The 18,288-nt window shown below is 44.0% G+C and overlaps 4 non-coding genes across 4 annotated transcripts; 1 reads left to right on the top strand and 3 right to left on the bottom strand.

The window, feature by feature from the left end:
• Positions 1-3,598: 3,598 nt before the first annotated feature.
• On the bottom strand, positions 3,599-3,671 carry TRNAV-AAC. Its single transcript has one exon. It is a non-coding gene; the product is annotated as a tRNA-Val (tRNA).
• Positions 3,672-12,068: 8,397 nt separating this feature from the next.
• On the top strand, positions 12,069-12,140 carry TRNAH-GUG. Its single transcript has one exon. It is a non-coding gene; the product is annotated as a tRNA-His (tRNA).
• Positions 12,141-12,474: 334 nt separating this feature from the next.
• Positions 12,475-12,637, bottom strand: LOC113888505. Its single transcript, XR_003510001.1, has one exon. It is a non-coding gene; the product is annotated as a U1 spliceosomal RNA (small nuclear RNA).
• A 2,970-nt stretch (positions 12,638-15,607) lies between these two features.
• On the bottom strand, positions 15,608-15,680 carry TRNAV-CAC. The gene has a single exon. It is a non-coding gene; the product is annotated as a tRNA-Val (tRNA).
• Positions 15,681-18,288: the final 2,608 nt, after the last annotated feature.

Consider the following 18,288-nt stretch of genomic DNA (forward strand, 5'->3'; position numbering starts at 1 on the left):
ATTACTAGATGAGGCAACCTAATCCCTAGTGAAAAGAACTAGATCCTTGAGCACCTGGGACAGGGTGACAGGGTGACAGGGTGTGGCAGGGTGATTGTCGGCAAAGGGGCTCAAGAGGATATTTTGGAGTGCTGGAGATGTTCTTGAACATGGTAGTGGTTCCATGGGCATGTTCAGTTGTCAAAAGTCATCAAACTTGAAATGGATAGATTGTATTTTTTTAAATTAATTCTTAGGAAATTTGATTTTTAAAAAGTAATGAGAAGAATCATTCCAAATTTTAATAACTTAATTCAATTGTAATCATTATTATTAGCATTAGAGGGTTCTTTTAGAAATGTGTATCTCTTAAGGTAAACAATTTGATTGAAAGTTCAACAGTTTCTTCATTTTTGTAACTTTTCATTAAATTTATGCACTATTAAATTGAAATACTTGAAAATAGAAATAGAACCTATAAGAGCTCAATCATATAAAAGCATATTTATATATATTCTTCTCTCTGTTGATATACCTAAATGACTCCATCAGCATTTACCTACATTAACAGATGTTACTTTTGAATTTAAGATGTTTCAAAATTTTACTTATTTGTATTTTGTGCATTTTTTGAAATTTTAAAAATAAACCTATATACTTTAGGGGCTTCCCAGGTGATACTAATGGTAAAGAACCCACCTGCCATTGCAAGAGACACAAGAGATGTGGGGTCTATCCCTGGTTCAGGAAGATTCCCTGGAGGAGGGCGTAGCTGCCCACTCCATATTCTGGCCTGGAATCCTCTCAAGGTCAGAGGAGCCTGGCAGGCTACAGTCATTGGGGTCCAAAAGAGTCAGACGGGACTGAAATGACTTAGCATGAACTCACGCACCTTTTGCTACAACTTAGAATAATTTAAAAACAGATTTGAAGGAAAACATGCAAAGATGATAACAGGAGTCCCTTCCAGGGGGTGGGACTATGGATGACTGCTTATTTCCTTCTTTAGATATATTTAATATTTGTAATTAAAAAAATGAATGACCTAGAAGTGAAAGAACAGAAGAGCTATGGAAGAGGTATTAGAAAGGTGAGAGGAAAGGATAAAAGGGAGGAAAAATCTAGTTCTTGCGGAAGTTGTATTTAAGTTGGGGATTCAAGGGGAGCAGCTCTTGGAATAAGAAAGGTGTTTGGGAGGCAAGTGGTTCATGAGAATATTGCAGACAATTTTATTCATGTTACGTGACTCCTCCTTGGTGTTTTGTGAAAGAAATATACAGTCTTAAATTTCTTGCCAAACATTTTTACCATTTGTGTTCCTCTTTGATGGGCACCATATCCTGTGGAGCCAGGCGGGCTCCAGTTCAAATTGCTGGTTTCAGATTCCCACTCACTGATTGAGTGACTAGACAAGTTACTTAACCTTCCATATCTGAGGTTTCTCATATGTGAAATGAGGATGATGATATGATAGAAGCCTGTTGAAAGAATAAAGTGAGTACACCCATGTAAAACTTGTAGACAGTGCCTCAGCACATGGAACTTGGCATGTCACCACTGAGTGTAAGGTCTTGCATTTTGGCACTGCACTGCATAAAGTCTGGGTGTGGCTTTAAGTTCCTGATACCTTACAGTGGCAGTGGTAGCCTCCTGGGCTAGTGGGATCTGCCAGTTTACCAGTTCATCTGCTCAGCTCATCAAAAGAACAGTAGTCCAATTCCTTGCTTCAAAAATCGCCAATAAAAAAAATTAAGGTTTTAAGTGGAAAACCTTCTTACACATGACACAAAACCCAGAATTTTAGATAAGATATATATTTATTTATGACTATGTAAAAATTTAAAGTTAAAATATAAGCAATGCTCCTTACTATGTATATATGTTTGTATACACACACACACACACACACACACATGTGAATGATACCGAGTTACATATACCCCAAAGAGTACTCCATTGGCCCCAGTCAGGTTCCCACTCCCACTCCCCCACCAACATAACCACTTTCACTGACTGCTTGGCTATGGATCTCCTTATCTCTAAATAAATATTGATTTTGGCACTCAGATTTTCTAGTTTCCCACCCAGACCCTGAAGACCAGCCTGCAAACGGGAAAGTGAATTTGTGTGTTTCCTTGCCCACCAGTCATCCCCAAGGTAGCCCATAGGTCTTGCATTCACTTATAAACCCACACTGCCCACCTTGCCCTTCCTCATGGAACCGGCAAAGGAAAATGCCAGAACAAATGCCAGGCCAGCAGCTTTGCAATTTGGGCTGAACCGGATTCCTGGACACCTCAGTAAAGGGTGGGCACGGCTCCTGAGTGAGGCGCTGTGATGCCCCAACCCAGCCACGGCTCCCACCGCGGTACCAGCTCGCCCCTCTCCCTTCCAGTCCCTTTCTCTTCTCGCTCATTCTCTGTTCTCTCCTTCCTCGGATGTTTTCGCCGGCCTCACACCTTTCTTTTCCCTAAGTCCAAAGACAGGTAAAGCCTTTAACTGTGTGGATCACGACAAACTGATCTCTTGCCAGCTGCAGCCACACGGACCACACGCACTAAACCGCTGCCCAGAAGCACAAATGGTCGGATGAAGGGATAGCAAACACCAAGAGCCAGCAGCTTCCTTCGGGGGCCCCTCGGCTCAAGCTCGGGGCGTCTCTTGGGCGCAATGCGCGGCGGGGGCGCTCAGGTGACCTTCTGCCCTAGGAACATCTCGGCTTCCCGACGGGAACGAACAGGCTGAGTGGACTCCATCTCTCCAGTTGTCTGGAGAAACGCCGTGCTAGGGACACAATTTTAGGCGGAAACTGCATGCTGCGAAACACAGGTGGCTCTGCCTAGGTCCCTAAGTATGCTTGCTTTCGGTGGGAGGGAGGAATAACTTGTCTCAGGTCTGTGTGGCACAATCGGTTAGCACTCTCGGCTGTTAACCGAAAGGCTGGTGGTTCGAGCCCACCCAGGGACTTGTTTCACGCTTTTAGAATGTAAATGATGTATGATTGCTTCCAGTCTGGGCATCCTCTCCCAAGCTCCACTACTACCCTACTCCACTGTGTCTTGTATACACACACACAGAAGGACGTACGACCAGATAGTACCTGATCCTCAGAGAGGATCTCTGCAGGAAAACAGGTTGACTGGGAATCCTAGAATTCATGAAAGAGTAGGCTCATCATCATCATCCTGTAAACTCCTTTTACCAATGAAGTTTCTTCCACTGTTAGTAGTAGTCTCTATTTAACTTTTCCCATATATTTTCCCAAATAATTTTGTTCTATGCTTTTCCTCCGTTTTTCATTCATTGAATCATAGAAAAAGCAAGAGAATTCCAGGAAGACATCTATTTCTGCTTCACTGACTCCGCTAAAGCCTTTGTTTGGATCACAACAAATTGTGGGAAATTCTTCAAGAGATGGGAATACCAGACCACCTTACCTGCCTCCTGAAAAACCTGTATGCAGGTCAAGGAAAGTTCAAACCAGTCAGGAAAGGAAATCAACACTGAATATTCACTGGAAGGACTGACGGTGAAGCTGAAGTTCCAAGTCTCACTCCACGCGGCAGGCCTTCATTTTGTATTTAAAATATGAATCTAAAACCTTGCGGGAAAGCGGAGTTGTTTCCGCCCGGTTTCGAACCGGGGACCTTTCGCGTGTTAGGCGAACGTGATAACCACTACACTACGGAAACCACGCGATCAATCATGCCTAGAGACATACACAAGAATTGCATATTTGAACACACCTGCCCTTCAGATTTTCAAAGGAAGAGGACTCTGGAAACCCAGGCAAACCGTCAAGTAAGGATCTGCAGTTCCTGAAAGAGGCTGATTTAGGGTTCCATTTCTCTTCAGGAGCGAGGTCCCTGTGTGCCAGCTTGCGCCCAAGGGCAGAGGTCGCCCCCCTGAGTCCTCAGTTTTCAGGAGCCCTAGCAGCCAGAGGAGTTAGGTGAGTCTGATTTCCAGGCGGCCGGACGTCCTGCAAGGTGGACGCAGCCCTTCCAGGTTGCGAATGCGCGCTTTACAGTCCCTCTTCATGGCGCCAGCGGGCAGCGAGCTCGATGCTTTAAATTCCACTCGTGAAACGAATGACATGCCCTCTCCTCTGACCTGCCCTCCCCTCTGCTCCGATGCGCCTGACCCGCGCTCTCTCACAGCCCCATCACAGCACTTCTATGGTGCCATCCGGCACTGGGCGGGGCTGCGGGCAGGGGTTCCTCAGGAACCACTGAGGTAATGCAAGACTTGCATCACATTTTCACGTTTAGCAGGAAGTGCAGCAAAGGCTGAGGCTCAGGTCATTTGTTGAATTCGTTTGCCGACCTGACCCCGCATAAAGCCGCGGAGGTGCCAGGCGCGGTCCACGCAGATCTGACAGTCTTCATTCCTTTCTCATCAAACTTGGGATTATTCTTGAAGGACAGCTTTGCTTTACGTTTTACAATGTCTGAAACGTCTTTTGTTTGCCTTTTATAATTTTCCAGTTCAACATTTCATGGAGAGTGAATTTTAACAGAGAGGTAAAGGCGGTTTTCTCAGAAAGCAGGTGTCTTGAAGAGTTTTCTTGTTCACCTCACAGCAGGCAGAATTTGTTTTCGCTGAAAGACTTTAATGCAATGTTGTCTGTGTGTTTGTCTGTCTCTGGTTTCCTTAGAAATAAAGCTTCTCAAGTTTAGGGACGCATGTGCCGTTTTTTCCAGCAGTGGCTTTTCTCCTTTTCTTAGGGCGGCGGTCACTGCATTTCCTTCCCGTCTGAGGTTCAGGGGCTCAAACCCCAGGAAGGCGAACCCAGGGTGCGAACCGGCCCCCAGGGCCGCGGGGCTCCGGCTGATTCCCGGTGGATTCCGAGTGCGTCTGGAGGTCTGAGTCCCCAAAGAGGCGGACTTGAAAATGGGTTTAGATCAGGACGTTTTGAGAGGGTAACAGGCAGGAAGGCCAGGGGTCTCCAAACGGAGGAAATAGCCTGCAAGTGTCAGACATTTTTCTCTCTCTTAAGCGGCAGGAGGAAACAAACTAGCGATATTTTTTCCTTCTCTATACAAATTTAAAAGGAGGTTTCTCTTAAAATACTGTGTTGCCAAATGACACTTGGTTTCACCTGAAGTTAAGCAATGCCTTTTTCTTATGGAAATGTTTGTCTTAAGCTATGCTAATGTACTTTGCTTTTACCCCCAAACTCTGTCTTCAAGTCGGTTCTGCCTCTTGGCTCAGAACCTATTTGACAAACCAGTTTGTTATACTCAGAGAGTCCCTTGGACTGCAAGGAGATCCAACCAGTCCGTTCTAAAGGAGATCAGCCCTGGGATTTCTTTGGAAGGAATGATGCTAACGCTGAAACTCCAGTACTTTGGCCACCTCATTCGAAGAGTTGACTCATTGGAAAAGACTCTGATGCTGGGAGGGATTGGGGGCAGGAGGAGAAGGGGACGACAGACGATGAGATGGCTGGATGGCATCACTGACTCGATGGACGTGAGTCTAGGTGAACTCCGGGAGTTGGTGATGGACAGGGAGGCCTGGCATGCTGCGATTCATGGGGTTGCAAAGAGTCAGACACGACTGAGCGACTGAACTGAACTGAACTGAACTCAGTAATATAAAAAAGTTTTAGCTTTAGATGAATCAGTGCTCTCCATGCTACAAACAAGAATAAAATTCAAGTTGATAATAAGGATGAATCTTGAATACTTTTACACTCCTGAAAATTCTAATAATTGATGTGTAATTCCATAGAAAATATTTGTCCTGTCATGCTCCCAGAGATGACTCCTGGTATGCACCACACTGCTTTAATAATTTGGGTCTAAAAGCTCCTTCATGGTGACTTTCACATTTATTATTATTTATAAAGTTTAAAATTATGTATCCCAGTAAATTAAATATACCATATAATATCTTTTAAATCAGGATTAAGTCTTTTGAGTCTCAAAATCATAGTGATTTAATTATTCCCCTTTCAATTTGGGGTCAATGTTTTTAGCTATCATCTAATATGTGCTTCTAAGTAGCATTTATCTGCCATGATTCAGGTCAATTTATGATTTTAAGATCTATCATTAAGTTCTTTGACTGATATTAAATTGGTTGAATTAATGTGTAATCTTTGCCTGGAGAATTTCTATTTGAGGTAGAAATAACAAAACACTGTTTAAATATAATGCTGCCTACATTTTTATAGATTATATATAGAGGGGCTATAGGTTAACAGCTTAGGAGAATGTGTGGGAACCCTTAGGAGATGTTCCTGAATGTAGCCATAGCGTCACTTGAAGAAGAGTACAACACATGGACTCCCTAAGCTGAGAAGTAAGGACCTGTTTACTGGAAGCACTTGTTTATTTTTCTTAAATTCCTGATTCTTAGTTACCTCCCTTCTAGATCTCAAGTCACCATTTTTCCATGTGCTATGTAATCCTTTTTTTACTCACTGCTGGGGTCCTTAGAGACTGGCAGGCAGATGAACCTGAGAACATGACAGGTTGTTCTCCTGCTGTGATTTTTATTTGTGTGTGTGTGTGTGTGTGTGAGATTCTTATTTTTGGTGCCTCCTGGTGTGGTGTGAATGCACCAAGGAGTGGGATCTTGACTTTGCTCCTGATACAGCAGTTTTCCTGGAGAAGGGCCTGGTGCCTGATGAGCACCTAGTAAGTGCTTGCTGACTGAAGGACTACTAATGCACAGTTCCAGAAAACTGATGAGGAGGACAGAATGTGGGTAAGATCCACAGAGGCCTAGAGTATAAGGGACAGAGAGAGACAGAAGGGCACAGACTCCAAGACGGTGAGAGGGGGGCAGAGAGAAATGTCCTAGAACCCAGAGACATCCTCGACTGAGTACAGAAAATTGAGAGAGCTCTTGTTTCCTCCTGACTTCAACTGAGGAATCAGTGGAAGGTGAACCAATAACTCTAAGGATCCAAGTTTGCACACGATGTATTATCGGTGCAGGATTCTGTAGCTTGCAACAATTTGTCTCAAATGAGATAACTTTTCTGGATGTAGCCATGTACTGTCGAGATATCATATGGAGAGAGTCTCGGGCTTGCAAATGTACCCGTATATTGGAGGGAGACCCCACATTAGATTGTGTGCATCCAACCAAAGCAAAAATGCAAATCATAGGGGAAGAGAAGAGGATAAATGTCTGGGACCAGTGGGCTTTTTTTTTTTTTTTTTTTTAACTCCTGTAATCCCTAAGCTGCTCTGCAAAAGGCTCTCCAGAGTCATTCTGGCTGGTCTTGTCTGGACTCAATGACTTGGTCACCAATGAAAACAGTTACAATTCTTAGAATACTTTCCAATCAGCTTGGAAGTTTGGCTGCTGAATATGTGCAATCTCTGGAAATGTACACATTGTCTTTTCATTGTACTTCCCACTAAGTTGAGTCAGTAGGGCACAAATTCCCTTGTTAGAGTAACAGACCTGTGTACTGACAATTTCTTGGGATGGCAAGACCATGAAGAAAAAGACTCTTTCCTTGAGTCAGAAAAATACATTGGAATATAAATTAGCACATCTATTTAGGGAAAACTAAGAACATAAAGAGATGCCTTCAGTTTCTAGCAAAGGTACAGTGACAGAAGTCAGATTAACCCTCCTTCCTAAATCTCACTCTCTCCCTTTGTCCCACTCCCAAAGGAACAAAAAGACAAAAAGACAAAAAAAAAAAAAAAAAAAAAACATGAAATACTAGCTTCTAAGACACTGGAAATCAGGTAGCAAAGGATAGCAAGCCCTGAAAGGTGACAAACAAACAAGATGAGTCTTGCCATGGGCCCAGCTTCCTGCTGGGCACCAAGAGGAAGATTTGAGGTCAATCCACTGGACTCAAGAAGCTGAGTGTTGGTGGAGAGCAAGGCAGCTAGAGTTCACAGGACAAAGATCCAGTGATTCTTATTTGCAAAGCAGAAGTAGAGACACAGATATAGAGAACAAAGGTATGGACATCAAGGGGGAAAGGGGAGTCGGAGGAACTGGGAAGTTAGGATTTACCTATATCCGCTATTGATGCTATGTATACAGTAAATAACAAATGGGAACCTACTCTATGGCATAGGGAAATATTGGATGCTCTGTGGTTACCTAAATGAAAAGGAAATCCAAAAAAGAGGGGATATATGTATATGTATAGCTGACTCACTTTGCTATTGTCACATCATCGTAAATCAGCTATACTTCAACAAAAGTTAATAATAAAAGAAAGAAACATGAAGAAAGGTCCAGTGATGAGAGAGAGTGGGAGAGAGAGAGAATGCTGGGATATGAAAGGGTCTCCCTCAAGTACTCAGCAGAGTCATGAAGGGGTATTGTTATGAAGAAAGTGCCTGAGGCCAAGGAAAGAATGTTTTTAAAAGACCCTGGTGCAATGCCTGGTGCTCACACAGGACAAGCAATTGTATTCGATCCCCCCAGACAGAATGGACTCCTCCTAACTCCTGGGCCATTGGGAAGAACATTCAGAAAACTCTTGTTACAGTATTGGGAATAAGCAGCTCTAGACTGACCTACCTAAAAAAATCACAAAAGGAAAATCCAAAGGGATCAAACCATTTACAAATCACTCAAATGTACCCCGGATAAAACTCAAGAAGATTTATAGGAATACCAAAACAGCCAGTGCCCCCAAATGGGAAACTCTGACAATGCTTGGCCTCCAATCAAAGGATGCCAGTCATGCAAAGAGGCAGGAAAATGACAGGTAAGGAGGAGACAAATGAATGAATGAATCAGTCAATGAAACTGAGCCAGAAGGGACACAATGTAAAAGTCTGCAGAGAAGACTTTAACAGTTATCATGACGGTATACATGTGTCCAAAATGTTAATTAGAAACACAGAACATACAAAAATGGCAAAAAAATCAAACTTTAGAGCTGAAAACTATAACATCCAATGCAATAAATTCACCAGATTGAAGAGCAGATTAGACATGGCAGAAAACAACATAAACAAGATTATGGAGCACAAAGCAATGAAAAGCTGTTCACAGTATCCAAATGGAAACTCACTGTCAAAATAAAATGCTTTTAATGAACACAGTGTCATTGAAGAGTCATTGTTTTTCAGTTGCTAACCTGTGTTTGACTCTTTGTGACTCCACTGACTGCAGCACTACAGGCCTCCCTGTCCCTCAATATCTCTCAGAGTTTGCCCAAGTTCGTGTTCGTTGAATCGGTGATGCCATCCAACCATCTCATCCTCTGTTGCCCTTTTCTCCTTCTGCCTTCAAACTTTCCCAGCATCAGGGACTTCTCCAAGCAGTCTGCTCTTCTCATCAGGTGGCCAAAGTATTGGAGTTTCAGCATCATCCTTCCAATGAGTATTCAGGGTTGATTTCCTTTAGGATTGACTGGTTTGGTCTCCTCGGCATCCAAGGGACTTTCAAGAGTCTTCTCTAGCACCACAGTTCCAAAGCATCAGTTCTTCAACATTCTGCCTTCTTTATCGTCCGACTCTCACATTGGTACATGACGACAAGAAAGATCACAGCTTTGACTATATGGACCTTTGTGGGCAAAGTGATGTCTTTGCTTTTTAATACACTGTCTAGGTTTGTCATCGCTTTCCTTCCAAGAAGCCAGTGTCTTCGAATTTCATGGCTGCAGTCACCATCCGCAGTGGTTTTAGAGCCCAAGAACAGAAAATTTGTCACTGCTTCCACATTTCCCCCTTCTATTTGCCATGAAGTGATGGGGCTGGATGCCATGATCTTAGTTTTTGTTTAATATTGAGTTATAAGCTGGCTTTTGCACTCTCCTCTTTCACTCTCATCAAGAGGCTCTTTAGTTCCTCTTTGCTTTCAGCCACTAGGGTGGTGTCATCTGCATGCCTGAGGTTGCTGACATTTTTTCCCAGCAATCTTGATTCCAGCTTGTAACTCATCCAGCCTGGCATTTCCCCTGATGTGTTCTGCATTCAAGTTAAGTAAACAGGGAGACAGTAAACAGCCTAGTTGTACTCCTTTCTCAATTTTGAACCAGTCAGTTGATCCGTATAAGGTTCTAACTGTTGCTTCTTGACCCACATACAGGCTTCTCAGGAGACAAGTAAGATGGTCTGGTATTCCCATCTCTTTTAGAGTGTTCCACAGTTTGTTATGATCCACACAGTCAAAGGCTTTAGTGTAGTGAAAGAAACAGAAGTAAATGTTTTTTCTGGAATTCCCTTGCTTTGTCTATGATCCAGCAAATGTTTGCAATTCGATCTCTGCTTCCTCTGCCTTTTCTAAACCCAGCTTGTACATCTGGAATTTCTTGATTCAAGTTGAATGCTGAAGCCTACCTAGCTTGAAGGATTTTGAGCATAACCTTACTAGCATGGGAAGTGAGCACAATTGTCCAGTACTTCGAACGTTCTTTAGCACTGCCCATTGAATGGTAGCACATCACTGAAAGACCTGATACATGGGTGACTGATGCTCCTGAAAATACCCAGGGATGAGAAACAGTTTTTGGAGGAACAATGTCAGATAATTTCAATCATAGTAAAGATGATAAACCCACCGATCCAAGGAGCCAAATGAACAAAATGAATGAGCACAACAGCACAGAAAACACACATCTAGTCGCATGGTAATTAAAGTGCTCAAAGCCATTGAAAAAGCATATAGTCCCCGAGGGACCAGAGGAAAAAGACCGGATACATATAGAAACAAAAGTACACATGTCAGATTTTATCAGAAGCATAGAAGTGAGGGACTTCCCGGGTGGTCCAGTGGTTAAGACTTTGCCTTCTTGGTGTGAGTTGGATCCCTGGTTGGAGAGCTAAGACCCAACAGGCCTCATGGCAAAAAACAAAAACAAAATAAAACCATGAAACAGAAGCCATATTGTAAAAAATTTAATAAAGACTAAAGGAGGAGAGAGATGCATGGAAGTTATAATACAGTGGAGCAGCCTCTTCAAAGGACAGAAGCCAAAATAGTCAAGGTGGAATTCTATCACTACCCACCTTTAAAGTCCTTCAATATGAAGGTGAATAATGACCATTACAGACATACAAATGCTGAAAGACTTCATCAGCAGCAGACCCTATATATACAAGACCCTAAGTATACAAGGAATGCTAAAGGAATCCTCCAGGAAGAACACCACCAGATGGAAATCTGCATGTATGCACAGGGAGGAAGGAAAAGAGAAATGGTATCTGTATGGGGAAAATAAAAGATTTAAAATGTAAATCCCTATAGAAATATGTAACGGATTAAAACACAGAACAGTGGATTTGTTACATGCTCAGTAAAGGAGAAACGTAAAGAAATATGGTTACTGGTTTCACTGCTTCAGGAAATTCTGGACTCCCAGGGACCTGGCAAACCTCCTGTGCACCATGACGCCGGACAGGAGGGAAGCAGTAGAGGAGCCCTTTTGCCTTTCCCAGAAAGGTTGCGCAGCGTAGAAAGAACCACACAGCTTTTGAGTGTTTCAAGGAAGGCGTTCCTAAGGTGTGTTTAGAACAACCAACCTTTCCGTGAACAGCCCAACGCACTAATAGATGGCGCCACAGAGACACGCTCGAGTAAGGTACTTCTCATCCCCGTGGATGGGTAATTACCCGCTTCCACGACCGGTGGAGCCACACACATTTCCGAGGGCAGAAACGCGCCAGAGACGCCCCGGGCCGGAGCCGAGGGGGCCAGAGGGAGGCGGGACGCCGGGTGGGCTCCGTACTGCTTCTTTCGGTTCTTTGCTCCGCCTTCACCCGGCCGTCCGCACCGCTGGTGTTGCCCTCCCTCGGCTCGGCCGCGGTCGGTGGGGCGGGAGCCGGAACCAGCTAACCGGTGGATCCAAAGGGACGACTGCGAAGAGCTGGAAAAGAAGCCGGCGAGGTGGGGACGAGGACAGCCAGACTTCCCAGAAGGAACGTGCCGCATCTGGGGAGATGAGAATTGGTGTTTGGTTTGATTTTGTTTCCTTTTGTCACAATATATCAGAATTGAGAGACAGAGCGGGGAAACCGATGAGCGAGCATGAAAGAGAGAAAACGAATAGCTGCAGTTCCCAAGAATAAAGCAGCGCAAGGATCGAAATCATTTTACGTCAAAGGACAGACATTAAAGACCGTTCTCATTCATGGCGTGGTATGTGGCACGCCGTGATCGTATAGTGGTTAGTACTCTGCGTTGTGGCCGCAGCAACCTCGGTTCGAATCCGAGTCACGGCATGGCCTCCGTGTTTCACGTGGCGTCTGACTTCTTTTTCTTCAACACGGTAATGGTCTGCACTGGGTTCTGCAACATGTGACCGCCCATTCTATCCGAGATAAAAATTATTAAGGTGTATTCACAGAACAAGATGCACAAATCATGAATGAACAGCTATTTGATGTGAAATAATCACCAAAATCAAGAGGTACAAATTTTTTTATCAACCAGGTATGAAAGATACACTTTGATACATGGATGAAGCCCTTTGGCACGTTTCCCAGGTAACGCCTATCCGTCCCCTGCTACTTTAAACTATTGAGTTTGTCCTTTCCTCAGTTCACCTGAATGAATATAGACATTTTACTATATAGGGATTATCAAGCAGAAATTCTGAAGTCGATTTCACCCTAGTAGGGAAATCACAGAGGTCAGAACGCCGTGAAGGCAACGGACAAGACGTTCCATTGGAGAAAGCACCTTCAAGATCACGGTATCTCTGCTGCCAGCTAACTATAAGCATGGACCCGTCGGGCCACCATCTTTCACTCAGGGTCGCCCTGCTCCCCTCTCCCACCCTAATTCCAGCAAAGATCTCCCAATCCTCCTGCCCCTCCCCACACAGGCAGAGCACGCACTCTCACCTACTGGACTCACCGCCTTTCATCAGCTCTTCCTGAACCACACACAGGCACAGCCACAGTTGCTGCCTCATCTACCGCTACCTCTGCAGGCTTGGTCCACACCCCTGGCCCCCGCCCACCAGCCCCGCTCCCTCGCTCACCTCTTGCCCTACAGTGGACATAACATTTGTCCTAACAGGTCTTCTGAGCGAGCTTCCAAGGGAAAAGAGAAACCGTGCCCACTGCCTGGTAGAGACCACGGGGATTCCAAACAACAGCAGCTGGAGAGTCAGGGCATTTCCCTGGATCACCATCGTATTGATATTCTGACACTGATTTTTACATGAACCATCTGCTTATGCTGCTGATAACAGTTTTCCCTTTATGATAGTGAGATGAATTGGCTGTTCAAAGTACTCAGGGAAATGAATGTGAAATGAATAGGTTGAAAGAGAATATTTTAAAAACATGTTCTGCACTTGCTCAACTGAAAGTGGGTGGAGATGGTAAAAGCCCGGGAGGCTGGGCATGTCCACTATTGCCAGGCCAGTCACTGGAGCTAAACCTGTCGACACTGGGAATACCCTGAGCCTGGGCCTCTGTCTCTGAGAGACACTTAGGAAAATCCATCTACACCTCAGCGACGGACCACAGCACCTGGTTCCCTTTTCCTGTGAAGCCTAAGCTGGGGATCACAAAGGTAATATTTTAATGACCAGAAGCTATAAGAAAATACTTTTGACATATTTACTCATTCGGGAAATAAACGTCACACTTACAAGGAGATATCATTACACAGCCTCCAGCATGACTGCTTTTTAAAAAATTCGTGCACTAAGTGCCGACAAACGTGGAGCACTTGCACCTGTAGCAGCCAGTTCAAAATCATTCTAGAAGACTGTTGGCAGTTTCTAATAAAGTTCATCTTGTACCTACTTCATGACCCAGGAATTGTAGTACTTCTATGAATGCACAATATAGAAGAAGTTGGTATGGGATATTCATCAAGAACACCAATTAACACCAAAAAATCCCGACAAAATTACTTCAAATTTTACTACCAAAAGTAGTGAAATGTGCATAACACTATGAATATGTTTAATGAACAAAATGTTGCATGAAAGCAAAGTCAGTTACCAAAAATGTAGCTTCCTTTATTTGAATTTCAAGAGCAGGCAACAGTACACTCTTGCAGTAGACCTCAGAATGGTAACACAATAAGCGATCTAGTGTAGGAATTGCCTACAAAGTGGCTCAAGTGACATTTCAAGGATGGGGAAAATTTTCTACACTTTGATCTGGGTGCTGATTACGTTTGCAAAAATTAAACAAACTGTGCCTATAGTTCAATGATTTACTGTTTCTGTAAAAATCAGTGGATGGTGGATGAAAAGGAGCTGGTCTAGACCATGATGACTAGTTTGCATTTTATTGTAAACTTCTGAAATACGCCTTCTCCTTTAGTGTAAGAAAAACCTCACTGATATTAGAAATATCTTTACCAGAAAACAACAACAACAATGACCATGTTATCTTGTTAGTGTAACTATAGGCAAGGCTCCTTGAAGGGCAATATTTAAACTTTGGGGATGTGTTCTGCTCAACAGGGAGTCAAGCAGTTATTCTAGGTTTTGCTTTGACTGGCAGGTTTGGGCGCTGTGGGATTTACTCCTCTTCTTGCTGCATTTTGCTTCCGGGCCAGTGGCAAATTCTGCTCTCCCACCACTGCTAGGGGGCATAGCTGGTGCTGGAATTAAAAGTAAATGGATAGAATATTACTCAACCAAAAAAAAAAAAAAAGGATGAAGTAATGCCAATTACAGCAACATGCATGGACCAAGAGATTGTCATCCTAGTGAAGTAAGCCAGGCAGAGAAAGACAAATATCATATGACATCGCTTAGACGAGAAATCTAAAACACAAAACTAAAGCTAATACAAAGGAACATGTGTACAAAACGGAAATAAACCCACAGACATAGAAAACAACATTATGGTTACTGAACGGGAAAGGGGGAGGGGTAAATTAGAAGTTTGGGATTAACATATACACACTACTACTGTGCAGAAAACAGATAACCAACAAGCACCTCAGGTATAGCCAGGGACCTATACTCAATATTTTGTAATAATCTGTAAGGAAAAATAATCTGAAGCAAAACTAGATGTATATGTGTGTGTAAGTGAATCACTTTGTTGTACACCTGAAACAAACACAACATTGAAAATCAACTGTAAGTCAAAGTAAAAAAAAGAAAAAAGGCAAATGGCAAGACAGGCTATAGACACTACCTTGCCTTAGCCTGGATCTGAACCGCACATGTACACACACACAGACAGGAGGACCTATGTCCAGGATCTCAGGGGAAAGCAGGTCACCGGGAATCCTGGAATTTACGAAACAGTAGGCTCATCATCTACCCTGTAAACTCATTTTACTAATGAAGTTTCTTCCACTGTTTGTAGTAGTCTCTATTTAACCTTTCCCATATGCTTTTCCAATTAATTTGGTTCTATTCTTTTCCTCCATTTTCCATCCACTGGATCATAGAAGAAGCCAAAGAATTCCAGAAAGACATCTGATTCTGATTCATGAACTACTCTAAAGCCTTTGACTGTGTGGGTCACAACAAACTGTGGAAAATTCTTCAAGAGATGGGAAAAACAGACCACCTTACCTGCTTCCTGAAAAACCTGTATGCAGGTCAAGGAGAGATGAAACCAGTCAGTCCTAAAGGAAATGAACCCTGAATATTCCTTGGGAGGACTGATGTTCGTGAAGCTGAAGCGCCAAGTCTCACTCCCTGCGGCGGGCCTCCAGTTTTGTTTAAAATAAAATCTAAAAGTTTGCGAAGAAGTGCCGCTGTTTCCGCCCGGTTTTGAACCGGGGACCTTTCACATGTGAGGCAAACATGATAACCACTACACTACGGAAACCACATAGTTACTACCGCCTAGTGACATGTTCAAGAAATGCATGTTTGGACACAGCTGGCCTTCAAATTTTCAAAGGAAGAAGCCTCTGGAAGCCCAAGTGATCCCTCAAGTAAGCATCTGGGGTTATTGAAAGGCCCTGACTTAGGGTTCCTCACCTCTCCCAGTGCGAGGTCCCTGTGGGTACCCAGGCAGTTAGACCTCAGGATGCCCCAGAATCTGCTCTCCACTCCCCCAACTCTTCTCCCAGGACAAAATTTCAGGCTCCTCTGTGAACTGCAGCTGGTCAGTTACTCTTTCTATTAGCGAGGTCCAGATGCTTTCAGACCTTGATAGTTGAAAAGCAAACATCAGAGTGATGCAAACCTTTGGGATTTGTCTTCCAAAAAAAGGAGTTGGAATGGAGGCCCCCAGGTGAGACCTGGGATCCCAAATATCTCTAAGGACCACAGATGTGGGAAAGGGGACAGAGTCAATGGATTATGCTTTCTGGGAAGGCCCCAGGGTTCCGAAAGATACTCTGGGTCTTTCCCCTTCCACCCCTGTGCTAAGGGTGTTTTCCCACCTTACCTGATGCTCTATTGGCTCAGACCGAACACACTTCTCTTTGACACCAGTCTTTCAGACCACACTTCCAATTTGTCAGAAAATCCTATTTTTCTTTGGTTAGTTATGCATTTTGAGGCACATAATCTTTTTCTTGGTCTGATCTCCTCCCTCTTCCTTTCCTCATAAAGGCCGGGAGATGGATTCAACTCGAGAGTCTCCCTCCTTTGAAACTGTAGGGTTTGTGTCTTTTAACCTTGAGTGTGTGGGGCTGGGCCGAGGTCGAGAACTCTCTTGGCCAGGTCAGTCAAGATTGGCCTCTCCGCGGCCTGTCCTCCAGTGTCGGGGGCAGAGCCGGGCCACCTCAGCATGGCCCCTGTCTCGGGGTCTAGAGCCCCACGCAGGCGTGGCCCCGCGGGAGAAGCTTCAGCCGGCAGCGTGGATTCAGTACGCCGGGAGCCGGCAAGGCGCACCCGGGTGCACGCGGCGAATTTTGGTTCTCAGAGAGCCGGTGCCCTCCCGGCCCCCTGGTTCTGATCCCGCGAGCAGTAACCTCCGGGCCAGAAGAGACCAGTAGGAGAAGAGCAGCGTCTCTTTCAAGCCCTGTCCACTCAGCATCCACAATGGTCTTGAAGAGACACAGTGAGAAGTGGTAATAGATCAGGGGAAAAGAAGAAATCATTGGTGATTTCCTCATCGAAACACCTCATGAGGATGAAGTGGGAGCCTGCAGGGACTCAGTCCTCCTGGCGCTGCTGAAGGCCAGTCTAGTTCCCACCAGTTGCTGGAGCCAAAGCAGACAACCTTGGGCAGGTGACCAGTGAGTAAGCAGTCCTTCTTCCTCTCCAGCTGCATTGCACTTCAACTTGCAGCCCTGGAACATATCCCCTTGGCTTTTGATGGATTCTAAAGAAGTAACACAGGTTTCTTTCTTTTTTTCATAAATTTTTTTTCTCCAAATTTTTGAGACATAATTGACATAACACTTGTGAGTTGAGCATGTTGATTGGATACAGTTATATATGGCAAAATGATTCCCACCAGAGCATTAACTGGCACCTCCATCCCATCACATAATTCTCATTTCTTTTTTGTGATGAGAACATTTATGATGCAGTCTCCTGCAGTTTTCAAGTATACATACAATGAAGTGCTTCAACGAAGTTTACACCCAGGTAACTGACATCTTAAGATGTGATAAGAAATCCCTGAAAGTCTAGTGGTTAGAACTTGGTGCTTTCACAGCTGTGAGCCAGGGTTTGTGCACCTAAGATCCCACAGTCTGTGTTCAGCCATGCTTGCTCAGTCATATCCAACTCTGTGGGACTCCATGGACTGTAGCCCACCAGGCTCCTCTCTTCATGGGATTTTCCAGGTAAGAATACTGCAGTGGGTTGCCATTTCCTACTCCAACAACAGATAGGTTTCTTCTTAATGCACTTATTAAGGTTGGTAGTGGCTGGTGGCCAGATGGCACAGCATGCTTTGTTTGCTGATATGGCAGGCAACCTTTTTCATTCACATTCCTCCCCTCTCCCTTCAGATCTCATTTGTTTGGCTGCACCCATTGGATTCCATGGGCAAGAAAGACCTGGAAATGCTGGTTGCCAGGGTCAGCCTCAAGCACACAGATCAGGAGCAAAAGCTAGACAGGAAACCAGGAACCAGGAATGGCAGAGAATATTCAGCCCAAATGTAATGAGCCCAACATTCAGGGGGCCTCCTATTAGTCCTGGTGCCACCACTTAACATCCTTTTGACCTTGGGTCAACTCCAATTTGCTAGGCCAATTTTGCAAGTGTCTTATGAAAAAAATAATAAGTACTTCATAAAATTATTGTCTAGATTAAATGGGATAATCAAATAACACAGCTGGCACAGAAGGTGGCCAATATTAAGTATGTTCTGGGAGGAAACAATCAAAGATAAGCTGGCACTTCAGTCTTCTGTAACATTTGAATACATTTTTAAATATTTCAATAAATTTTGTCATTGAATGAAACATCCATTCACAAAATAAATGTATATTAAAGAATAGAAAATTTTAAATGGAATTTATAAAACA

Source organism: Bos indicus x Bos taurus, unplaced genomic scaffold (genome assembly GCF_003369695.1).
Source record: "Bos indicus x Bos taurus breed Angus x Brahman F1 hybrid unplaced genomic scaffold, Bos_hybrid_MaternalHap_v2.0 SuperScaffold_100333, whole genome shotgun sequence".
NCBI classification, from domain to species: Eukaryota; Metazoa; Chordata; class Mammalia; order Artiodactyla; family Bovidae; genus Bos; species Bos indicus x Bos taurus.